At 39.2% G+C, this 23,154-nt stretch overlaps 1 long non-coding RNA gene across 4 annotated transcripts in view; it reads right to left on the reverse strand.

The window, feature by feature from the left end:
• The window catches only part of LOC113594360 (uncharacterized), a 74,001-nt gene that overhangs the window by 43,123 nt on the left and 7,724 nt on the right, over positions 1-23,154 (reverse strand). The gene's annotated exons all lie outside the window — the stretch shown is intronic.

The following is a 23,154-nucleotide window of genomic DNA, read 5'->3' on the forward strand; positions in this document are numbered from 1 at the left end:
GTCTGACAACTATAAAACACTGATGAAGGAAATAGAAGATGACAAAAGAAATGAAAACACATTCTATGCTTATGGATTAGAAGAAAAATATTGTTTAAAATATTTACAACCATATTTAATGCAATCTCTATCAAAATACCACCAACATTTTTCACAGAGCTAGAACAAACAATCTTAAAATTTGTGTGGAACCACAAAAGACAAAACAACCTGAAAAAATAAAAACAAAACTGGAGGCATCACAATTCTGGACTTCAAATTATATTATAAAGTTATATGATCAAAACAGTATGGTACTGGCACAAAGAACAGACACATAGATCTATGGAACAGAATAGAAGGCCCAGAAATGGACTCACAACTATATGATCAACTGATCTTCCACAAAGCAGTAAAGAATATCCAATGGAAAAAAAGAAAGTATCTTCAATAAACAGTGTTAGAAAAACTGGATGGTGACATGAATAATGAAACTGGATCCCTGTCTTATACCATACACAAAAATAAATTCAAAATGGATGAAATACCTAAACGTGAGACAGAAACCATCAAAACCCTAGAGGAGAATACAGGCAGGAACCTCTTTGACATTGGCCATAGCAACTTCTTAATAGATAACCACTCTGGAAGCATGGCAAACATAAGCAAAAATGAACTATTGGACTTCATCAAGATAAAAAGCCTCTGCACAACAAAGGAAACAATCAACAAAACTAAAAGGCAATCTATGGAATGGGAGAATATATTTGCAAATGACCTATCTCACAAGGATTGTGTATCCAAAATTATAAAAAATGTATAAAACCCAACACCCTAAAATCAAATAATCCAATTAAAAAATGGGCAGAAGAGGGGGGAGGAGCCAAGATGGCAGAAGAGCATGGAAACTTTTTGTGTCTCTCATCCATGAAACACAGTCAGACCAACACTAAACCATCCTACACAACTAGAAAGCTGATTGGAGGATTAGCACAACAATCTGCACAACCTGAACCACAGAATTCAGCAGGTACGCAGTGCGGAGAGCTGAACTTGGGGAGTGAGAAGCCATGAAAGGTAGGGAACCCCTTTTGTGGGCTGAGAGAGGACAGAGACTGGTGGTGGGGGGAAGCATATGGGAAAAGCACCCCTCCCCAAAAGCAGCTGGAGAGAAAGTGGAAAATTGGAAACAGCCGCAGGGACTAAACTAAAAAGGGAGAAAGGAGCAAGGAGAGGGTTTAAATTCCATTAAGACTGTAAGCAAGGGGGAGCGCAAAGGCTGCAACTCCATAGCTCGATACCTGGCGGTGCTCTGGTGGGAAAGGCGAATCCCCAGGAACAGAGTGGGGTCCGGGAGGTTTTCGGGCCACACGGGAAAAAGCAGTTCCACTGCTGGAAGGACATTTGGTAGAGACTGTTGAAGCCACCTGCTCCCAGCAGACCCCAGAAGGCAGCCATATTGGCTGGTGCTGGGGCAAGGTCCTTGAGGGTGAAGCCTGGTGCTGGTGTGGGTTGCGATTTTCCATAATCCCTGAGATGCTGCTGCTACACTGTCTCACAAACTTTTTTGGGGGCGGGCTGGCACAAGGCTGCAGTCTTGGGGCACCAGCAACAGCAGGGTCCAGCGGGCATTCTTGGGTGCAGGTGACATTCGGCCATTGCTCGTTCGGCCATTGCTCGGTGAGACCCTCCTGCGAGGGATGGAGCAGGTCAAAGCTGCAGTCCTTTGGAAGTAATGGGCCGGGGAAAACAGCCGCATCTGAGACAAAACAAAGGAATTCACCCCAAAAGAAAGAGCATGAAGAAATGACAGCCAGGGATTTAACCAACATAGATACAAGCAAGATGTCTAAATCAGAATTTAGAATTAAGATAATAAGAATACTAGCTGGATTCAAAAATAGATTAGAATCCCTTTCTGCAAAGATAAAAGAAGTAAAAAATAGCCAGAATGAAATTAAAAATGCTATAACTGAATTGGAATCATGGATGGATGCAGCAGCAGCAAGGATGGACAAGCAGAACAGAGAATCAGCAATATACAGGACAATATTATAGAGAACAACAAAGCAGAAAAAAAGAGGGAGATTAAGTCAAAAGAGCATGATTTAAGAATTAGAGAAATCAGTGACTCATTGAAAAGGAACAACATCAGAATCATAGGGGTCCCAGAGGAGGAAGAGAGAAATAGGGGTAGAAGGGTTTGGTGAGCAAATCATAGCATAAAACTTTCCTAACCTGGGGAAAGACACAGATATCAAAATCCAGGAAGCACAGAGGACCCCCATTAGATTCAATAAAAATCGACGATCAACAAGGCATATCATAGTCAAATTCACAAAATACTCAGGCAAGGAGAGAATCATGAGAGCAGCAAGGAAAAAAAGTCCCTAACCTACAAGGGAAGACAGATAAGGTTTGCAGCAGATCTATCCACAGAAACTTGGCAGACCAGAAGGGAGTGGTGGGATATATTTAGTGTGCTGAATCAGAAAAATATGCAGCCAAGAATTCTTTATCCAGCAAGGCTGTCATTCAAAATAGAAGGAGAGATAAAAAGTTTCCCAGACGAACAAAAATTAAAGGAGTTTGTGACCACTAAACCGGCCCTGCAAGAAATTTTAAGGGGGACTCTCTGAGGGGGGAAATATATTATATATATATATATAGAGAGAGAGAGAGAGAAATACCAAAAGCAACAAAGATTAGAAAGGACCAGAGAACACTACCAGAAACTCCAACTCTACAAGCATCATATTGGCAATAAATTCATTTCTTTCAGTACTCACTCTAAATGTCAATGGACTCAATGCTACAATCAAAAGACATAGGGTAACAGAATGGATAAGAAAACAAAATCCATCTATATGCTGTTTACAAGAGACACACTTTAGACCTAAAGACACCTTCAGATTGAAAATAAGGGGATAGAGAACCATCTATCATGCTTATGGTCAACAAAAGAAAGCCAGAGTAACCATACTTATATCAGACAATCTAGACTTTAAAATAAAGACTGTATCAAGAGATACAGAAGGTCATTATATCATAATCAAGGGGTCTATAGACGAAGAAGACCTAACAATTGTAAACATTTATGTGCCAAATGTCAGAGCACCCAAATATATAAATCACTTAATCACAAACATAAAGAAACTCATTGATAGTAATACCATAATAGTAGGAGGCTTCAACACCCCACTCACAGCAATGGACAGATCATCTAATCAAAAAATCAACAAGGAAACAATGGCTTTGAATGACACATTGGACCAGATGGATTTAACAGATATATTCAGAACATTTCATCCTAAAGCAGAATATACCTTCTTCTCCAGTGCACATGGAACATTCTCCAGAATAGACCATATATTGGGACACAAATCAGCCCTAAGTAAGGACAAAAAAATCGAGATCATACCGTGCTTATTTTCAGACCACAATGCTATGAAACTCAAAATCAACCACAAGAAAAAATTTGGAAAGGGAACAAATACTTGGACACTGAAGAACATCCTACTAAAGAATGAATGGGCTAACCAAGGAGTTAAAGAGGAAATTAAAAAGTATATGGAAGTCAATGAAAATAATAGCACCACAACCCAAAACCTCTGGGACGCAGCAAAGGCAGTCATAAGAGGAAAGTATATAGCAATCCAGGCCTTCCTAAAGAAGGAAGAAAGTTCTCAGATAGACAACCTAACCTTACACCTTAAGGAGCTGGATAAAGAACAGCAAATAAAACCCCAAACCAACAGAAGACAGGAAATAGAAGATTAGAGCAGAAATTAGGTATCAAAACGAAAAAAAAAAAAAAAACCCAGTAGAATAGATCAATGAAACCAGAAGCTGGTTCTTTGAAAGAATTAACAAAACTGATAAACCACTATCCAGTTTGATTAACAAGAAAAAGGAAAGGACCCAAAGTAATAAAATCAAGAATGAAAGAGGAGAGATCACAACCAACACAACAGAAATAAAAACAATAATAAGAGAACATTATGAGCAATTATATGCCAATAAAATGGACAATCTGGAAGAAATAGACAAATTCCTAGAAACATATACACTACCAAAACTGCAACAGAAAGAAATAGAAAATTTGAACAGACCCATACCCAGTGAGGAAATCGAATTAGTAATCAAAAATCTGCCAAAAAAACAAGAATCTAGGGCCACATGGGTTTCCAGGGGAATTCTACTAAACATTTAAAGAAGAGTTAACACCTATTCTCTTGAAACTGTTCCAAAAAATAGAAATGGAAGGACAACTTCCAAACTCTTTCTATGAAGCCAGCATTACCTTGATTCCAAAACCAGACAGAGACCCCACTAAAAAGGAGAACTATAGACCAATTTCCCTGATGAACATGGATGCAAAAATCGTCAACAAGATATTAGCCAACCGGATCCAACAATACATTAAAAAAATTATTCACCACGACCAAGTGGGATTTATACCTGGATGCAGGGCTGGTTCAATATCTGCAAAACAATCAATGTGATTCATCACATCAATAAAAAAAGGACAAGAACCATATGATCCTCTCAATAGATGCAGAGAAAGCATTTGACAAAATACAGCATCCTTTCTTGATAAAAACCCTCAAGAAAGTAGGGATAGAAGGATCACACCTCGAGCTACTAAAAGCCATATATGAACATCCCAACACTAATATCATCCTCAATGGGGAAAAACTGAGAGCTTTCCCTCTAAGGTCAGGAACAAGACAGGAATGTCCACTCTCACCACTGTTATTCAACATAGTATTGGAAGTCTTAGTCTCTGCAATCAGACAACACAAAGAAATAAAAGGCATCCAAATCGGCCAGGAGGAGGTCAAACTTTCACTCTTCGCAGATGACATGATACTCTATATGGAAAACCCAAAATATTCCACCAAAAAGTTGCTAGAACTGATTCATGAATTCATCAAAGTTGCAGGATATAAAATCAATGCACAGAAATCGGGTGCATTCCTATACACCAACAATGAAGCGACAGAAGGAGAAACCAAGGAAGTGATCCCATTTACACTTGCTCCAAAAACCATAAAATACCTAGGAATAAATCTAACCAAGAGGTGAAAAATCTATACACTGAAAACTATAGGAAGCTTATGAAAGAAATGGAAGAAGACACAAAGAAATGGAAAAAGATTCCATGCTCCTGGATAGGAAGAACAAATATTGTTAAAATGTCAATACTACCCAAAGCAATCTACATATTCAATGCAATCCCTATCAATGTAGCACCAGCATTCTTCACAGAGCTAGAACAAATAATCCTAAAATTTGTATGGAACCAGAAAAGACCCTGAATAGCCAAAGCAATCTTGAAAAAGAAAACTAAAGCAGGAGGCACCACAATCCCAGACTTCAAGCTATACTACAAAGCTGTAATCATCAAGACAGTATGGTACTGGCACAAGAACAGACACTCAGAACAATGGAACAGAATAGAGAACCCAGAAATGGACCCCCAAACATATGGCCAAATAATGTTTGACAAAGCAGGAAAGAATATCCAATGGAATAAAGACAATCTCTTCAGCAGGTGGTGCTGGGAAAACTGAACAGCAACATGTAGAAGAATGAACTTGGACCACTGTCTTACACCATACAGAAAAATAAACTCAAAATAGATGAAAGACCTCAATGTAAGACAGGAGGCCATCAAAATCCTCGAGGAGAAAGCAGGCAAGAACCTCTTTGATCTTGCCCGCAGCAACTTCTTACTCAACAAGTCTCTGGAGGCAAGGGAAATAAAATCAAAAATGAACTATTGGGACCTCATCATAATAAACTCTTCTGCACAGTGAAGGAAACAATCAGCAAAACTAAAAGGGAACCGACAGAATGGGAGAAGATATTTGAAAATGACATATCATATAAAGGGTTAGTATCCAAAATCTACAAAGAACTTATCAAACTCAACACCCAAAAAACAAATAACCCAGTGAAGAAAAGGGCAAAAGAAATGAATAGACACTTCTCCAAAGAAGACACCCAGATGGCCAACCGACACATGAAAAAATGCTCAACATCACTCATCATCAGGGAAATACAAATCTAAACCGCCATGAGATACCACCTGACACCTGTCAGCATGGCTAACATTAACAACTCAGGCAACAACAGATGTTGGTGAGGATGCAGACAAAGAGGATCTCTTTTGCATTGTTGGTGGCAATGCAAGCTGGTGCAGCCACTCTGGAAAACAGTATGGAGGTTCCTCAAAAAACTAAAAATAGAACTACCCTACGACCCAGCAATCGCACTGCTAGGCATTTATCCAAAGGATACAGGTGTACTGTTCTGAAGGGACACATGCACCCCACGTTTACAGTAGCACTATCAACAATAGCCAAAGTATGGAAAGAGCCCAAATATCCATCAATGGATGAATGGATAAAGAAAATGTGGTATGTATACACACACACACACACACACACACACACACACACACACACACACACTGGAGTATTACTCAGCAATCAAAAAGAATGAAATCTTGCCATTTGCAACTACGTGGATGGAACTGGCGAGTATTATGCTAAGTGAAATTAGTCAGAGAAAGACAAAAATCATATGACTTCATTCCTATGAGGAGTTTAAGAGACAAAACAGGTGAAACTAAGGGAAGGGAAACAAAAATAATATAAAAACAGGGAGGGAGACAAAACAGAAAAGACTCATAAAAATGGAGAATAAACTGTAATCACGGGTTGTTTTCGATCCTGAGGGTTGCTGGAGAGGTTGTGGGAGGGGGGACGGGCTAAATGGTAAAGGGCACTAAGGAATCCACTCCTGAAATCATTGTTTCACTATATGCTAACAAATTTGGAGGTAAATTTTAAAAAATAAAAAATAAAGTTAAAAAAAAATAATAATACAAATGGGCAGAAGACCTGAACAGACATTTTTCAAAAAAGATTGAAGATAACCAAAAGACATATGAAATGATCACTCATCATCAGGGAAATGCAAATCAAAACCACAAGAGCTTTCACCTCACACCTGTCAGAATAGCTAAAATTAACAACACAAGAAACAGCAGATATTGGGGAGAATGTGCAGAAAGGGAAATCCTCTTGAATGCAAACTGGCATAGCCAATGCAATAACAGTAGTGAGGATCTTCAAAAAGCTAAAGATAGGATTACCTTATGATTCACTCCACTACCAGATATTTACCCAGAGAATATGGAAAAACTAATTCAAAAAATATATTCTTCTCTAAGTTTATTACAACATTATTTACAAAAGCCAAATTATGGAACAGCCCAAGTGTCCACTGATAGATGAATAAAGAAGATCACACACACACACACACACACACACACACACACACACACACACACACAATGGACTATTAGTTACATAAAAAAAAGAATGTTTACAACAGCATGGATAGATCTGGAGGGTATAAAACTAAGTGAAGTAAGTCTGAGAAAAACAAATACCCTATGACTTCACTCATATGTGGAATTTAAGAAATGAAAAAAAAAATAAACAGGGTTCTTTTTTTTAAGTTTACTTATTTATTTTGAGAGATATAGAGATAGTGTGAGTGGGGGAGGGGTAGAGAGAGGGAGACAGAGAATTCCAAGCAGGCTCTATGCTGCCAGCGCAGAGCCCAATGTGGTGCTCAAACCCATGAAACCTTAAGAAACCAAGAGTTGGATGCTTAACCAACTGAGTCACCCTGGCGCCCCAAACAGAATTTTAAATATAGAAAATAAACAGGTGTTTACAGAGGAGAGATGAGTGGGTGGGGGGGACAGGTAAAAATGATACACTTATCATGATGAGCACTGAATAATGTACAGAGTTGTTGAATCACTATGTTGTACACCTGAAAAGTAACAGGGTATGTTAATTATACTGGAATTAAAATTATTATATATATAAATAGGCATATACTAACTTACAAAAAGTGGGATAAGCAAAACGCATAGTGATGGGGTTAAATCAGAGGTTTAAACACAGCATGATCAAAGGTTCAGTGGGCTCAAGAAATCCCCGGCTTGACCCTCAACATTAGAGGGTCCTAAACAAGTAAACTCTATTGACCCCAGTTTGGAAAAATTTTTAAAGTGGGAATGTAGAGACTAGAGTAATAAATCTGACCAGCCACCTCTTGGAACAATAGTTAGGCACATTAATCAAGTTAAAGGCCGGGGTCCCTTTTGACTGAGCCCCTCAAAGGGGATGCAAACTGTTCTGCATAGGAGTGGGTAAAATAATCAGGGTGTTTGAAAACAGAAGTTTCCAGGATTCCTTGATACAGGAGTACCACAAACTGTACTACCAAACCCATTGATGAAACCCTGATGTGGCTACAATTACACTGAAAGAACATAAAAAATGTGAGGGCTGCTAGGATCATTAAAGTTGCCATATTCAAATAGGCTTTAGGAAGGAATTTGTGTCTCCTTTACCTGAATGTTTTATGGGAATACATTTTGTTCTTGCAGGGTAACAGTTCCCCTACCTAATGTTATAAATTCAAATCTGTTGATCAAGTCCTCATAGAGGCTACAGTTTAAGAACAGAAAAGTTGAAGGAATTAAGGTAAAAAGTTTGTAGGGGAATTGGTATATTGTGATAGGCCTTACATGAAGGCGTTGTGCCTCTTCTAGCTGACTCTATTATGGGGATGAAAACTGTACGTGACTAGAGAGTATGTCACATCCTTAGTATTATAAAATAGAAGGCATGTAAACATGATTTTCAAGCAATGTTAATAGAATGTGCTAAATGGAAACCAGTAAGATTGTGGGAACCCACACAATCAAAAGCTAGAATGACAGTAGGAATAAATTCTCTGTGCAGTACCCCTATGTGGATCCTGGACTGGGGCTATGGAAAAGCCTGTGGGATTCCCAGAGATGAGTAGCGGGCTTCGGACTAAGGAACTTCCATTTCAGAGGTGTTTACTAACCTGCTGTCTGACATTAATTGATGCTAATGTGACAACTACAGAAGTGATCTTTAAACCTAAATATGTATGATGACTAGGAAGTTATCTGAGAGATGTTCTAATGGGGGTGTGGCAGTGTCCAGAAGAGTTACATGATAAAATAGAAAGGATTGATTCAGGGTCATGCTGCCTCCTTGGGAATCCAAGGAGGAGAAGCTCAAGCAGGGAGCTTCTTTTTCCCCGGGACCGACTCAAACTGTGTGAGGAACTACTGGATTCCATGATCACTTGGACAGGGTCCTATAAACAACACTCAACTGACCCAAGAGCTACCTGGATTGGGGATGGCAGTTCCATGATGAATGGAAAACACCCTCTTTGGAAAATTCCTGCATTAAGACCAGCAATGGAAAGACACACATTGGAGATCAGCTCTGTGGGCTGAATTATGTTTTCTTACCAGTGACAGAACATCTAAACAGTGAGAAAAAAAAAAAAAACCCTCTGTTTGGGTTTTTACAGACTCCCGGACAGTGACCAGTGGCCTGAAAATTTGGTCAGATAGAAGGGCAATGGAAACTTGGGCTACTAAAAAATACCCATATGGGGCACAACCCTACTGAAACTTAGGGGTACAATAAAGTAGGAGATGTCAACACCCATCAGAAGTAGTTTCTTCCCAGTTCAGAAGATGACTGGAATCAACAAGCAAACACTCTCATGTGCTCCCTTGACATGGCCACCTGGGGTCCAGGAAATGAATCCACATGCAGATATTACAACAACCTGGACATCATCCTCTTGCACCCTCTGTGGCACAAAATGCCAGTAAGAGCTGTAGTGTCTGTCAACAAAAGAGAAACTGCAAATAGCCATGTGGCAGATTTTCTGATGGAAGGCTTTCATCACAGCTGCCAAGTCAGGCTGATGCTTGTAGCCCTGCGTCAGGCTTTAGCTGGTAGTTACAAATGGGTACTTCCATGAATAGACACTGACGCTGTATTGGACTTTACTTACCTAGGAAATATAAATGCTTACAATAGTATTAAAGAACCTGAACACAAGATATGCCAATTTGAACATCTAACCATCATTTCTTTATACCAAGGATTATACTGAAGAGCCATAATGTCCAAAAGTGAGCAGGGAGTCATTCTCCCCAGTACTAGCTTGATAGAGAATTACAATCGACAGTTAAAACATTGGTTGCCTAACAGAGAGTAAAATAAAAATATGAAGGGCTTGTGTACATGCCTTCACAAGTGGGTGCTAACACTCAACATGAGTGGGATTAAAGGGGTATCCTCGCTGGATAGATTCCTTCATTTTTCTTGTAAATCAGGAGAAGAGAGAGCAGGGAAGGATGGTATCATCTTCCCTCACTTTTTTTTGTCCTTTTCTTACCTGCTGCAACAGTCATATGACCAGGGCTTTAACTCCAAGGGCTGGAAACAGATGATTCCAAAGCAACAAAATATACGTATTATACTTTTTTGTCAGAATTCCTTAAGGCCTGATGGGAAAGGATGTGCCTTTACCTAGTCTCACAAAATCGGGACTAACAGTAATTGCAGCTATATTGCCTGATGGTCAAAATAGCTCACTGGGTCTCCATGTAACTTTATTTTATGTAAAAAGAATGGATTAAGCGGGAGGTTCTTGCTAGAGTAGTATTGCTGTCTGCATTTCAGATCAGCAAGGTGGCCAAATCCAAAGTCCCTTCCAAAGGAGGGTTTGGGTATCAACAGGAAGAGGAATTGTAGCTTAATGAAGTAATGAATAAATGAAGTACATAATAAAGGGAAGCCAGTATTACTTTATCATCCCAAAAGGGGATCAGAGCAAGAGAGTATTGTGTCTTAGCTCAATGATATATATATAGATGTCTATATGCTTCAAAGAATGAACCCATTTGTTTGTGGACACCACTCCCACTTTTGGAACCTGAAATACTGAAGGAACGCCTGCAAATTTGAGGAAACTTGCCTTGGGGTATTTTTTTAAATTATTAATATTTAAGAGATTATGACTAGTTAAATATGGTTAAGTGATTAATTTAAGTGGTCATGTACTTGGCTTAATTTAATTTTTAATTTCTAGTATAATTAACAGTGTTAGGTTTCAGGTGTACAATATAGTGATTCAGTAATTCTACACATTGCTCAGTGTTCCTCATAAATGTACTCCTAATCCCCTTCCACAATTTCACCTATTCCCCCACTCATCTATCTCCCCACTGGCAACCACGTGTTTATTCTCTACAGTTAAGACTTTTTAAAATATTTTTGTTTGTTCCCTTTTCACATGGTAATGATGGGCTGGGAAGATGATCAATCACTGTATGAGATGCCAGTAAGGCACTAGTAGTCTAGTCATTTCACTTCTGTATAATTTTGCTTTAAATGTGTGGCCAGAGACCATGGACTACACTGTTAGTTAATTGAAAAAATAAGTACACTCTGCCCAGTTCTTGGCAAAGAGCTCCTAAAAGTCTTCTAATTTTCTAGGGGTTACGGGAATTGGGTAAATCTTTCGTTCTATTGAAGGGACTGAATAGCCCTACATTGCTTCCTTTAGAGAGAGGGTGGGAAATGGAAAGGAGTTAATTGCTCTTGACTATAAAGCTTCCATAAAAATCATGGAGCTATGGGGTATGGAGGGCTTGGAAGTTGGGGAAGTAGGAGACTGGCACATCCAGAGACGAAAGCTCAGCATTTCTTCCTTGCCTTGTTCCTTTCTTCCATGCAGATTTCCATCTTTACCCTTTAGCATGTTTTATTATAATTAACCAGTACAAGTAAAATGTTTGAGTTGTGTCAGCCACCCCAGCAAATGAACAGAACTTGAACAAGAGATCAGTGGAATCTCTAATTATACCTTGCAAGTGGTGAGGTGCTGTGGCAGTTTTGTAGGCCTGAGCTATTAAGCTGTGGGTCCTAACGCTATGCAGGTAGACAAAGTTAGAATGGAGTTAAATTATAGGATAAAGTGTAGTCATAGACAAGTGCTTAGGATGGGAAAAGTCCTCCACCTGGTAACTAGAAGTGCACAGTAAAGGATACTGACAGGCAAGTAACTCAGAATAACTTGGTTTTCCCCTACTAAGGAAAGAGGAAAACTGGGGGTCCAAAACATACCCAAAGGAAATGAAAACAGCATTTCCAGAGATAAATGCACTCACATGCTAACTGCAGCATTATTCACGATTGTCAAGATATGAAACCCAGGTGTCTATCAATAGATGAATGGATTAAAAAAAAAAGATGTGGCCTATTTACACAATAAATTATTCCCTAGTCAGGATAAAGGTGGTTATCCTGCAATTTTTTTTTTTTTTTGACAACATGGATGGACCGTGAACACATTATGCTAAATGCAACAAGTCAGAAAAGACAAAGTAGTGCTGAATATCCCTGAGATGTGAAATCTAAAAGGGAATGGGTGGGTTGGAGGAACAGCATTTAGGTGGTTTCAAGGTATAAATGTGCAACAGGTAGCAAATAAGCCATAGGGAACTAACACACAGTATAATGAATATCAACAGTATCGTACCATAATTACATAACGTGATAAATATTGCTAAAATGGTGATCATATTATAGTACATCAATGTATCAAATCAACATGGTATACATCATAAATTCATAGGTTTTTATGTCAAATGTATTCAATAACAATCCAAGATAATAATTCCAACTCTGTGAGTGGGGCAAACAAATTTCTTCCAAATGAGCAATGAATGAACTGGGAACTAGGATACAGCTCATCTACAGGCAACTGAGGCAGACAAGCTCACAAAGGAGACTTGACAAGGGGTAGCCAAACACATGGATACAGATTGGGGCAAGAGTGGGACCCAAGGAACAAAGGGATGAGCCAGTTGATACATGAAGAATGATGCACTACACATTGCTAAATGATGTAAATGAAATAAAAATAAAATTAAAAAAAAGATTTCCAGTCACTTTCACAAGAGAAGTTTTAGAATAGTGAAGATAAGTACTTCTGAGTACTTTCAAAGAAAAAATACAGCAGAGACTAATTGAATGGTGACAGGCTAAGGAGCGTTCCCCCCTCAAAAAAAAATAGAGGCTTATTAGTTATAGATTAAGGAAAACACCAATCAAGTTTGAAGATACAAGTAAAAATTAATATCCTCTTCATCTAAGTAATATTCTCCCACTTCTATTCCTATCTCCTCTACTCCCACCCAGGGCACGTTATTTTCAATACAACTATCTCAAACTAATTCATTTTGTCTTCTCCTCAAGTATTGCTAATCTCTAGGACACAGAGTTTCCAACAACTGCTTGTGATGAAACCAACAACACTATTTCTGAGGTCCACATTGAAAGACAACTTAAAATGATTTTCTAACTGTTTTCAAACCAACCAAGAAACGTACTACCTCATTTTAACAGTGATGAATACATAAAGGCCAGGAGTCAACCAACAAGTAGGTGACAAGCCTAAATGACCTAAGGTTTTCAACTGCAGTTTTCACCAAATCACAGATCCATTCCCCAAATAAGCACAGGCTAAGTTTCTGCAAGGTTGGCAGCTGCTCCTTTATGCTTTTTTTCCTCACTCATATGCATCTAGCGGAATCCACTTCCTGTGGTCAGCATCACTTCAGAGCAAGTGTAAATTAACATCTGTCTTGGCACCTTTCTGCCGTTGCCCCTATTCATAGAAACGCAAAGTCAAAAGACAGGGGTCAGCCAATGGAGATCAAGCCAAAATTAAAAAGATATTTAAAAATAGAGCTTGAGGGGGGGAGTGGTGTTGGTAATGGAAATCCTGGAAACCGATGCATAACTATAGGCTTAACAAGGAAGAAAATGGCCTTCACAAAAGAGCATGTGTTGACACTTGAGCCAAAGGGGAAGTTTTGCAAGGGGAAGCGGATGGGGAGGAAGAATTTCTTAGAGATTTGATGCAATGGCCAAGAAATCGAAATATGGTTTAAAAAAAGGGCGGGGGAGTCTTTCATTGAAAAATAGATGGTGACAGCAATTCCCATCCTTCAACTGCAAACCGGGTTTTGTCAGCAATACACGATTTTTATGTATTATCAAAAATTAAATGAAACTTGAAGACATCTAGAATACCTCCCTTTGTCCTTTCCTGGAAAATACAGTACCTCTTAAGGCATACTTCACATCAACTGGTGCTTGAGTTTCCTAAGGTTATCTAGAACTCTAAACAATTTTTTTTCAGTATTTGCTGACATACGTGTCTGCCTTTAAATGATAAAAATCTGGAAGATTTTCTTTGTATTGTCGGTAGAAAAGGGAAAACTCTTTAAGTGCAGTTTATTTTTAAAAAGCATAGTGAATTTATGGAATTTTTAAAATAACTTTCATTTAATTCCCAGGCCTTCTCTGTCAATGTAATGATTGTCATTTGAAAGAACCCCTGGATTTTAAATATCATTTAATATCAAGACCACCCCTAAAATCACTCCATGACCTTATCATAAAAACCAAGTACAGTTTTATGGTAACTCCAATCTTTTCCTCTAGGGACATTAATGTGCATTATTTTATTCATCTACCCCAACAACTTTTATGTTAGAGCCTTTTTGTTTCAGGCATGTAAGTTCTTCTCCATGAAAACTGCAAGTTTACAGGGAGGAAAATGACCCAACCAAAACAAATACTGGAGGAAAGATCCCAGAGAGAAAGGTTTTCCAAGTTGACTCTCCACCTCTACCTTTACTAATCAGAGCATCTGGTGACCAGACCCAGGATTAATTTTTTTTTGAAGTTTCTCAGGTGCTTTACATGCGATCCAATATTGTCAACTGCATGCACACACACAAATCCCAATAGGAGATAGGCAACGACATGTTTCTATACAGCTTCCCACAATACAGAGCACATGAGAGCTTTCTTTGCCCTCAAAGCCTTGCACCTATTCAAGAGTCATTACAGTTGCCCTTCCACCTGTGCCCTATCCTTCACCAACCAGGAATTATCAAGTCACTGAGTAACAGCTGCCTTACTTACATTAGACTCAACATCTGAGCGTACAAATTCAGCCAGAGGCAGAGCTACTTAAGCCATGGCAACATTGTGAAAAAACAACCCGCCAAACAAACCCACAAACAATGTATGATGCCTGAAAATTTTTCCCCTTTATCTCCTCTTCTTTTCAGGCAATTTGTAATTTCTAACGGTGGCCCATGAGGATGAATTTGCCCATTCCCCTTGTAACAGCGTGGAGACATTGAAGTAATTTTCCCATCCTTGGTATTGGTGGGGCGAGCTCTTCACCACAGGTAAACTCAAGAGTGGCAGAAAGTGCTCTATGCTCTAGGAGAAGCTCATTCACATTCTGCACAGACTCGGTTGGTAAGCACCCCCCTAATGATCCCATATCCTCATTTTCATGCTTGTATTCACATTACAGTGCATCTGTAACAAATTACAACATGCTTAGCTTAACACATCACACACACACATTATCTCACAGTTCACTAAGCAGAAGCCCTACTGATATCACCAATCTCAAATTTACCTGTTGGCAGGACACATTCCTTACTGGAGGCTCTGGGTATCAGTCTGCTTCCCAGCGCATTCACATTCTGCGAGGAATTCAGTTTCTCGTGGTTGTAGCATAGAGATCTACAGTCCTTTACCATCACTCAGAAACCAGTATTTACTCCTACAGCTAGTCTGTGTATATTCCTACACAATGGAGAAAGCCCTGGGAGCTTCTTTCTAGTCACTGTACACGGACTTCATGCCTCAGAGTTGGCAACAGCACCTCACGTACCTTGCACTATCGAGAAGCTCTCTGCCTTGTCTTCTACCATTTCCCTGCACCTTCTTTCTCAGGCTGCCTCTTATGCTTTTAAGGGGTCAGGTGATTTCATTAGACCCACTTAGAGAATCCAGAATAATCACCACACCTTAAAGTCCATAACCTTAATTACATTTGCAAACTCCTTTTGCCCTGTAATGTAACATATCCACAGATTCCAGGCATTAAGGAGCAAACTTATCTTTAGGAGAAGCCATTGTGATGCCTAGCACATGCCTTTGCATAACTCCCTCCCCTTAACTATGGAATGGATTTAGCCAGTCAAAAGCAACAGAGGTTGTGAGATGTCACTTCCAAAATTAATTAAAAAAGGAATGCAGATTCCATCTTGGAGTACTCCCTCTTTCTTGATCCCTTTCTCTGGGGATGCCACTTGCCATGTTGTGAGGCAAACGCACAAAGAGGTCCATGGGATTCAGCTTGGGAGCAGAAGCAGATCTTCTTAGGACTGGTACCAGCCAAATGAGTGACTTTGGAAATAAATCTCCCCCAGCAGAGCCTGGAAACATCTGCAGGTCCAGCCAACATCTTGATTGAATCTCCGTGATAGAACCTGTGGCTGACATGCCCAGCTAAGCCACTCCCAGATTCATGACGCACAGAAACTAAAATAAGGCTCATTGTTTTAAACTGCCAAATTCTAGGGGCGCCTGGGTGGCTCAGTGGGTTGAGGGTCCGACTTCGGCTCGGGTCGTGATCTCACGGTGCACGGGTTCGAGCCCAGTGGGTTGGAGCCCCGAATCCAGCTCTGTGCTGACAGCACGGAGCCTGGAGCCTGCTTCAGATTCTGTCTCTCTCTCTCACTCTCTCTCTGACCCTCTCCCACTCATTCTCTCTCTCCATCTCTCAAAAATGAAGAAACATTAAAAAAAATAAAAATTAAACTGCTAAATTCTGGAAGTATTGGTTATGAACTTGGGACATATTAACCTTGGATTTAAGAAGACTGATCTCCATAAACAGAGGGAGAGAAAACATGGAGTATGTGTAATGAATGGCCACAACTGAGAAAACAAATGTTGTCCCTCTCTTTGGTAGCTGTAACAGTGTACCTGGCAGTGTTTCTCAAAGTGTGGTCCACGGACTACTTATAGTAGAAACACCTATGATGGTTGAATACATTGCAGATTCCTGGGCCTTCTACATTAGAAACTCCAGGGAGTGAATGTGCCTTACTAATAAGCTTCTGAAGCGGTATTTATTCTCATAAACTCTGAAAACCACTGATGGCGATGGTTAGGAATGCTGACTTTGAGCAATCTGCGTTTAAATCTCAACTCCTTAGGAAATTTTAACTGTTTTGTTCCTTCAGAATCCCCAGCACCTAAACAGCACCTGCACATAGTTGGTGCTCAAAAAGTGTTTGTCAAGTGAACAAGTGGCTGAATAAATGACCAAAGGCAATTGTCTTAACGTCACTGCTTTTCTTAATAGAAAAAAAATTAAATGAAGACAGTGACCCCTATTTTTAAGTGCTGTTGTAAGAATTAAATGAGCTGATGTGTGTGCAATGCATCGCATGGTGACTGGTACCCACACAAAGTGCACACTGCGTGCAGGTGCTTGTATTGCTATGGTCATCACATTAAGTGTGACAGCAGCAATGACCCAGAAAACCCTTCGCTCTCAGAAAAACTCAGCAGTTATAAAATGTGCTCTCTGTGAGCACTTGTTGAGATGAGCACTGGGTGTTGTATGTAAGCCACTTTCACAAATTATATTTTTAAAATGTGCTCTCTCTGCTTGTTGAAGAGATGCTAGGCAAGCATGCAAAGAGTGAGGACACATTTTCAGAAGGTTCAATTTCAGAAGGACACATTCTTTAGAAGGTTCAAATAATCTTTTCCAGCGAGGCTGTGAGGGGCTCAAAGGCCTGACATAAGGAAATATGATTATGTGCATATTCTGATTTATCCTCTGCTGCATCCTTCCCCCCTTGCCTCCCCCCTGCCCCAACAAGGAATTTTTCTATTTCTGGTCCAATACTGCTGCATGTTTACTGGCTTCCAGCATGAAAGATATACCAACTGCTCTCAGTACAGTTTTGAAAACACTTTAAAAAGAATTCAGACTGAGGGGTGCCTGGGTGGCTGTCAGTTAAGCGTCCGAATTCAGCTCAGGTCATGGTCTCATGGTTCTTGAGTTCGAGCCCTTCATCGGGCTCACTGCTGTCAGTGCAGAGTCCGTGGGATCCTCTGTCCCATCTCTCTCTGCCCCTCCACACTCACGCTGTTTCAAAAATGAACATTTATTGAAAAAATAAAGAATTCAGACTGAAAGGTGCTCTGTGAATACAAGGTAGCAGTGGTATTTGGGAAAAAAAAAAACCACACAAACTTTTATGTAATTTAATCACTTCACCAGAATTAAAATATTAGAGTCAGTGACATTTAATTTGGCTTAGGATTTGACTAATATGGGGTGTATTCATTATCTTGACCATGTTGCTGATTTCGTGAGTGCAGTGATTTTAAAATGTGTTCATGGGTTCTCTGATTCTCCTCCCTTCAAGGAATGGAACCTAATTCCCCCTCCCTTGACTGTAAGATGCTGTTAGTGATCTAACAAATAGGAAAAAGAGGAAGTGATGACAGACTTCGGAGGCTAGGTCATAACACACTGCAGTTTCCTCTTTTTTGCTGTCTCTTGGATCACACACCCTGGGGGAAGTCACTTGCCATTGTGAGGACACTTAAGAAACCTAAGGCATCCTGTCGACAGCCATGAGAGTTAGCCATGGGGGAAACAAATCCTCTGACCTCAGTCAAACCATCAGGCATCTGCAGTCCTTCTAACATCCTGCCTGGAACCGTAGGCCCTGAGTCTGAGGCATGCAGGTAAGCTACTCCCCAATTCCTTATTCACAGAAACTGTGGGATGACAAACGCCTGCTGCTTTAAGCCACTAATCTGGGGGTAATTTGTTACATAACAATATATAACTACGGCAACAAGTATATACACATGTCAAATTTCTCCCATTATATACTTTAAATATGTCCAGCTTATTAGTTCTTAGTTGCAACTCAATAAAACACAAAAAGGTAAAAGATAGTAGAAATACTACAATTTATTATTGAGTGGAAATTTTGCTCTTTGTAAAATGATCAACATGCGGATTAAAGCCAGGTATAGAACTGGATTTTTGGTAAAGCAGACCCCCTGCCCCACAAAAAGAATTCCAGGAAATAATGATGCTACCTTATCAACTCCATACTCAAAATAAACAGCCAGCCATGGTCGCTGGATTCCTATCCCTGTTGGTTGTCAAGATATTTTCCTTATTCAGCTCACCACCCCTCATATGCTAAAAAGAAAATTTGAACAAAACAATTTCTAGGAGTAGTGGAGATGCTTTAATTAAATACAGTCTAGTCTTGATTATACAACTGGAAGCAAGAAATAGCTCTGGAGTGACACAAAATTCTGTTCAGTTATGGAAAAGGCAAATGTCATAGGAAGGAAAGAGTGTAAATATAATGCAATGTATATGTATACAAATTTTAGATAGATGATAGAGAATTTATAGAATTGCATTTTCTAGGTTATCTCCCATACCGATATTTGTAATGTCTATATTATAGTTCATTGCCATATAAATGTTATAATTTGTATAAGCAATTCTCTGTTATTGATATTTTCCTCATTTCTAACTCTGTGGTCATCCATAATGCTGTGATAAGCATTCCTTTAGCTAAAGCTTTACTTGCTCCTCTCTTCAGGGCAGATTTTGAAAGTGAAAATTCAACGTGTATGAATGTTGTTAAAGCTCCTATTACAAATTGCCAAATTGCTTTCCAAAAATATCAGGTCAATTTACAGACTCATTGACATGATATAAGAATTCCTGTCTCACCACATTCCTGTAAGCATCGTGGAATTTTTTTTAATTGGGCCATTTACTTTTCATGAGTTTCTGAGGTATTTTAAAAGAGTTTTACTATCCCCACCCTGCTCTTTTACAATTTTGTTTCCTTCATGGAAAACGTGTTCATTTGATGATAACTCCTTTTTCATGTATGGTAAGGCCTTTTGGTTGCCAAGATGTAGCACCTAATAGAATGTAGTGACCAAATCTCAAATAAATCACTGAATTAATAAATTCACTAATTCTTATTAGGAGCTAAATTTCTAAAACACTTTGAATAGAATAATATAAAAGCAATAAAAGTCCAATGAACAGATTCTCTTTGGAGGCTAAGTATCTGCCCCTTCCTATTTAATGAAAACAAAAGGCAACTCTCTCATAAACTAGACCCAATGAGGAAAACATTCAGTTCCCATGGACAGCTCTATGAGATGCCAACGGACAGTAAGTTCTTTTCTACCAGGAAAAATCACATTTAAAATTTATGGGAAAGTTATATAAAAGTAACAACAACAACAACAAAAAGTATGCCTAATTAACTTGAGTTTGGGGCATGCACAATATTTTTCAACAAGATTATGATCATCAGACTTACCATGTAATGGTTACTTAACCTTGTGTTTTCATGAATTACCTCATTCAGTTCATACCAAAGTCTTCTGAGACATGGTCTCTACTATCCTCATAGATAATAGGATGTGAGAAACTTTGAGACATTAAATAACTTGTCCAAGTTGACAGACGCCATAAGTGGCATTTATAGGCTTCACAGCCACATCTTTCTGACACCAAATCCTGTACTTTTCCTGTACATACTTAACAGAGACCCAGTGCATGGTTTTGTTAGGCTGTTTTTGTCAAAGCTATTGGATTGGAGGCAGTAGGGCATAAAAGAATGAACAAACATGAACACAGGCTTTCCAGCTGGACATTCTTGGATTTGAATCTTGCCTCTATATACTAGGTTCTGACTCCTATGATCTTCAGTTTGCTTATACTAGCATCCCCCATTGTCGTGTGACTTAAGTGATTTAATGTCTGCCACAGTGCTCAGTGTGATACTCAGTACCTACTACAGGGTATTATATATATGATCCAAAGCAGACAAGAGTAGAAAGGAAATTTGTACTCAATTACCTCCACCAGAGGGCAGAGTAAGAATTACTGTGTCTTTTTCTGTGCCAGTTTTTGATAAGGGAAACTAGAATGTGATGTGAGTGCTTAATTTAAATAACAGTTACTAATCTTTAAATCTTGAGGGCGCTACAACAGACTTAAAAAGAGAATAAATAGCAATATAAAAAGGGAATACATGAACAATAATAAACTGAGTATTATTTTATATTCTCTAAAGTACTGAAGCAGGAAAGTTTGATAGTGAGGAAAAACATGAAGGCATTATAAGGACTTTTACAGTTTAAAAAGTACCCAGCATCCTTAAGCTTATTTTAGAATATGCTATCAGGATAAATCATCATCCAGCTCATTTCCAAATATATGATGGTTAATTACCTTGACAACAATATGATTTATAGGCAGATTTAATGTAATTTTTATTTTTTATTATTTTAAAAAATTTAATGTTTGTTTATTTTTTGAGAGAGAGAAAGAGACAGAGTGCAAGTGGGGGAGGGGCAGAGAGAGAGGGAGACACAGAATCTGAAGCAGGCTCCAGGCTCTGAGCTGTCAGCGCAGAGCCAGATGCAGGGCTCAAATCCATGAACACAAGATCATGACCTGAGCTGAACTTGGATGCTTAAAGGACTAAGCCACCCAGGCGCCCCAATTTTTATTTTTAAAGATGTTCTGGGGCACCTGGGTAGCTCAGTTGGTTGAGCATCCAACTCTTAATTTTGGTTCAGGTCATGATCCCAGGGTCATGTGACTGAGCCCCTGCTTAAGATCAACTCTCTCTCCCCCTACCCCCCCATTCACTCCCTCCCTCCCTCTCTCTCTCTCTCTCAATAAAAAAATTAAAAAGTTTAAAAAGAAGTGTTCTAGAACACTTGCTTGTGGAATTACTTTTCAAGCACTGGAAGTAAGTTTAGACAAATCCATCCACATTCTTCCCAGGTTTTTGTTAAAACAACCTTTCAATGGAATGAAATACAGACATATTGAGGAATTTCTCTATAGCCATAGCAGACTCGAAAGAAGATGAAATTCCTTTGACTATAGCAACCTAACCACAGAAGACTTTATTTTCTGAAAATGACCACAGTAGTATTTCCAGTCCTGCTTGCTTCTCTAGGAGTTTGTCACTTACCCAAGAGGTGGGGCCTATGTCCCCTCCTCACGACCCTAGGCAGGTTATTACTGTTCCAATCAATAGAATATGGCAGAAGTGATGCTAACTTCCTTTCAAGCCTGGGTCATCAGAAAGGATATGCTGGGTCCATCTTTTAGGGACATTTGTGTGCACCCAGTGAGGAAGCCCAAGTTAGCCCGTGTAGAGATGAACAGATGCACACACATGCGTATGCATTTTCTCTCTCTCAAAATAAAAGTAAATAAAAGTAAATAAAAGTAAAATAAAAAAAAATAAAAAGATGTGCATTCCTAAGTGTGTTTTAAAATGGATCTCAGACTCAATTTCAAACCACCATAAGACAAAGAAAGAAGCTTTTTAGTCCCTTCCCCAATGTATCTTTATGGGGACAAAAAGAAATCAGCATTTAAAATCTTAATTTCACTTTGTAATCAAAGATGGATTATAAAAAAATCAAAAGTTAACAATGTTCTGAATGCAGGATCCTACACTTTAAAATTGTTTATTTCGGTGCCTTTTATTTTCTTACCTCAAAATAGATATAGATTACATGCAGTAAAAACATTGAAAAAAACATCATTCTCTTTAAGTTGAAAAGTTCTGGGTCAAATTAGGAAGAATAATATAAATAATAGGACACACACTGAGGCAAAAGAATGCTATTGTGTCCTTCTAGAAACCACAGAAGCCAAGAAGCCCTTCCGTGAGCAATTGGGAAAGTAAAGGACAAACTACATCTCACTCAGGCTCGCCCAGACCAAGGTGGGAGGAAATAGCATACTTAAGTAAAAAGCCTGCTAAATATTTAATGAATGAAGATTATAAAACTGTTTCTATCTTTATAGTTTTGATTGCTTCCTGCCTTTTGCTTTTCTCTCTTCCTTTCCTCCATAAAGCAAACACTCCCATGGCTGTAACTCTCCTGCTCCAAAGCGGTCAAGGCCCAGTTTGGCAATTGCCTGCCCTATCTTTCCTCAGCTCCTCAAGCCAACTTTTCTTACTAGCCAACTCCTCAATCCAGCTCTTCTAGCTGGTTTAAAAACATTCTCTCTGTGGTAATGACATCTTCTGGTCACTGAGGCTTGAAACCATTAATTGCCCTATGCCCACCTCCTCCTTGTCCCTAATGCCTGGTTCACACCATTTCTCCCACTGCTATCAGCCTACAACCAGAAGAGAACACAAACATTCGGTGCATGCCAGCTGCAGCAAGCCTGGAGGCATTCCCATCCAGAGCCCCCAGTTCCCAGATTTATGACCATATGGAAGTTATTTAACCTCTCTGA

This window comes from Acinonyx jubatus, chromosome A1 (assembly GCF_027475565.1).
Source record: "Acinonyx jubatus isolate Ajub_Pintada_27869175 chromosome A1, VMU_Ajub_asm_v1.0, whole genome shotgun sequence".
Classification (NCBI taxonomy): Eukaryota; Metazoa; Chordata; class Mammalia; order Carnivora; family Felidae; genus Acinonyx; species Acinonyx jubatus.